A 3795-nucleotide genomic window follows, 5' to 3' on the forward strand; every position below is an offset into this window, starting at 1 on the left:
ATCATGTTGAGGATTACTTTCCCAAGGTTATTACGGTGCCTGTGTCGTTAGGAAAATGAGGTGTAACTCTACCTGCTATCTCGTTCCAAAGGCTTCCTCCGCCTTTGGACAAAAACCAACTTCCAAGTCAAGGCGTGGGACATTTATCTTCTGTTTTTACTCTCACTTTCTGTCACATTTTGGATGACAAGTCGAGGGTGGGAAAAATCACTTTCTCGAGCCATTTGCTTCTAATAATAGAGTAGAGGCTTATCTCTTCTTTCAAAGGAGATGATGTGACACCAACAGGGAGCTTAGTGCTAGAAATGGCCGGAGCCAAGGATGGAATTGTTAAAATTTTTCACTTGCACTCACTCATGGGCATAAAAGAAGAAAAATGCTCGTGGACCCAGTGGGAGGCGATGATGTAGCCCAGAGGTCAGAGGATTGCGTCACAGGGACTCTGGAAAATGACCCGGAGAACTGAATTCCTAAGTGACCTTGAGCACGTCACTTCTCTCTGTCAAAATATCCTTCCTTGTGTCTATCTGCGCGTATCAGCTGCATGTGTGCAGGTATCAGTTATCTGCATTTTGGTTTGCTTGAAGCAACGCTTTCAAATTCATTGATAGCACTTACCACTCAATTATTTTCTGAGTTGACAGCTCCTTCTTTCTGCAGGAAACATTTTAATTCCCTGCTTTACTGACATGGAGATCTCTTCTAGTTTTCACTTGTTTTGGGGGTGGCATTTATCCCTGCTGGGGATCCCCTTGCAACATAAATTACACTGTCGTTTTTTGCTCCAGGGACATTTGAAAGGGCAGCACAGCTTTGCCTAAAACCTTTCAGAGCCAGCAAGAAAGCCCTGCCTCCCTTCCAACCACCCCTCCCCCCACCCCCAGGTTTTATTGAGGTATAAACAAGGAACAAGATGGGAAAGGAAATCTCTTTCTAGCTCCTTCTAAAGTCAGGCTTCAAAGCAAGATTCCTTATTTTGCTGGAAGTGAATGTCCACACGATTTTAAAGCATTGGATTTGATTAAAAGCACAAACCTATCCCCGTTTCCAAACCAAACACCAGTGCCTTCTCTGCTCTCAGTGCAGAAAATTGAGGGTTGACTTCATTTGCAATCACACAGTTTTCTCCTTTGAATTCGAAAGATATAATTGTTCTCCAGCTATGCAAACATGGCTGGTTTGGACATATCCACACAAAAAAAAGAAAAAAAAATCACTCCTTGAAAAGCTTTTGGAGAACCTGAGGAGATCAACAGCATTTGCTTGACTCTTATGACTAAGTCTCCTCCGCTATAACAAAGTAAGAACATTATGCAATTATTTAGAGGAAATTCGGGACCTTTGGGACAGTCAATCATATAATTCAGGCAAAAGTGGCTTTGGGGCCCTGACATTTGCAGATAATTGTGCAGCCCTCAGCTGTGTGAGCAGGTCCTAAGAGAGCGTCCAACTTGTTCTCAGCCCTGTCCTCTCAGCCCGCTCCTCTGCACGCCTCTTGATTAGTAACAAAATGAATAAAGCAAACAGACACGGGCTTGGCTCTTGCGAGAAATGCTAAGAGGAGCGAATATGAAAACTGTAAAATGCCAAACTAAAGGTGTCCTCCCCAACCTCATTTCTCATTTAACAGAGAGAGAGAGAGAGAGAGAGAGAGAAGCTGAGCTTCGAAACTAAGGCTCAGCCCAGATGTTATTAAGTATAAATATTTATAAGACCCATAAAGATCCTGGCTAAGCTCAATTTTGCCTTAATGCAGCAAATGTTTCAAATTGGGCTCTTTCACTGTTTGAAGCCTTTAGAAGCAGGATACAGTAGAAGACACATTACTGTTGGTGAGAGGCAGGGAGTTCGCTTTTAAGTTTTATGGCCAGTTTTTCATGGAGGGGTATTGCTTTTCTCAGGAATCACTTCTCGAGGACTGTCTTTCCCAAGAAGCCCGCAGAAAGTATGTTTGCCGTATCTGTGAATTCGAGGGGCACAGGGCAAGGCACACACGGGGCGAAGCGTGCATTCCCGCCGCGGACGTCCAGAGGAAAGCCAGGTCCCCTTTGTTCTTCGCCCACATCAGTGGTCCTGGAACACAGAGCGAAGTTCCAAAGGCCTTGACTTAATCATCCATTCAATGGGCGTGCGGCTATTGTAACAACTGGACCACGCTTAGCTCACGGGTTCAAAACTTTGATTTGGTCAACTAGTGTGTGTTTTTCCAAAAAGGAACTTCCAGGCTCCCTGTGTTATAACCACTTTGATAACTTTTAGAGGCATATGCAAAGAAGACCATGGGCATACAAACTGTAATTTTGCGATGAAACAGTTTAAACTGCACGATGGTCTGGGCTCTGGATCAAGAGTTTGGTCCTCCGGATGCTTGAACGGAGCTTGATGAAGGGAATCATTTTTAGTTTTAATCCATTTGTTTTATGGTAGGGAGAACCATCCGCCTCGTCCACCTAGGACCCATGCAACGCCTTGTTCTTTAAAATCCCTTCCGTCAAACACATCACATTAAGTTAACAGCAAACTGCGTGGCGCGTAAATTGTAAAAAGATTTATTGCTTAATAGGATGATTTGTCTGCTTATGGGGGTGAAAAGGACCCTGGGTTTCCCCTGTAGTATAAACCATCCCTGCTTCTTCCGGGAAGTCCCGATGCTCTTCTGGAGCCAACTGGCAGCGGCCTGGGCCTGCGTCCAGACCCCACTTCCCGCTCCTCCCGCTCCCGGGAGCCCCAGGGTGGGGCCCGGAGCTCTTCCCCAGCACGCGGCTTTGCTGGGTTCTGAGCGATCCTGGTTTCTCAGGCTTGGCCAGGCCGGCCCCACCGTACTCCCTACCCGTTCCCACTGCTCCGACCTTTTGGGCTACTGACCTGACACTCGGTGTTGACTAGGGAGCACTGTCCCCAGTGAAGACCTTCATCCGCCGGACACATCTGGCAAGTGCTCTGTGCTGCCTACCTGCGTTTCCTGATTAATGCAGATGTAAAGATTTTATCAAGGTTCCTGACAGCCAGACTTCAAGATATAATCGCAAAATCAATCCACATAGACTAACTGGGCATAGACTCGCTAAGAAGACATCCTACAATGTCAGGCACTTAATTAAGGCACGCTGGCTCCCCTGCCCCCGATTGATTGCTTTCTTCCCCCAACGGGTGATGCTGCTCCTCTGGGTGGACACACACACAGCTCTTCCCTGGGGACCACCCTGCTTTCAGAGCCTTGCAGTTTGTGGGAAGACCACCAGGGGGCACCTACGCATCATCCCGCTCCCCTGGGAATGGACCTCGGACCAGCAAGATCCTTCTTGCAGCCACAGCAAACATGAAGAACCAGCCAAACAAGCTTGCAGCATCCGCTGCTGTAATTTGCTTGCTCAGCTCCACGATTCTTCTGTTAGCTTCGGGCATCCCTTGAGGATACTCAGAGACACCTCTCCTCCCCTTTCCATCCCACTGCGCCCCTCGGAGCGTGGCGTCGGAGCAGAGGACCGTCTGACGCTTGGGCATTCGGCCCGCTACTCTGGCCTGGCGTCTGGGAACACCCGCCAGGTTGGCCGGCTTGCCATGCACGTTTCCTACTGGAAAGCCAAAGACTTCAGAAACGGAGGTTAATAGCAACGTAAGCACCTTGTGAAAAGTAGCACAGATCAGAGAGTATTTACTGCTGCTTGACAACGCCGAGCTCCGCCTATGCAGCCCTTGCCGGGCCTCAAATGGCCAGGCTGGTCTGGCGTGATTTTAGCACATTATCGTTTAATTCCGCAGACTTTGCCGGCCATTGTGCTGGGGATATACTTG

Source organism: Pteropus medius, unplaced genomic scaffold (genome assembly GCF_902729225.1).
Source record: "Pteropus medius unplaced genomic scaffold, Ma_sr-lr_union100, whole genome shotgun sequence".
NCBI lineage: Eukaryota > Metazoa > Chordata > Mammalia > Chiroptera > Pteropodidae > Pteropus > Pteropus medius.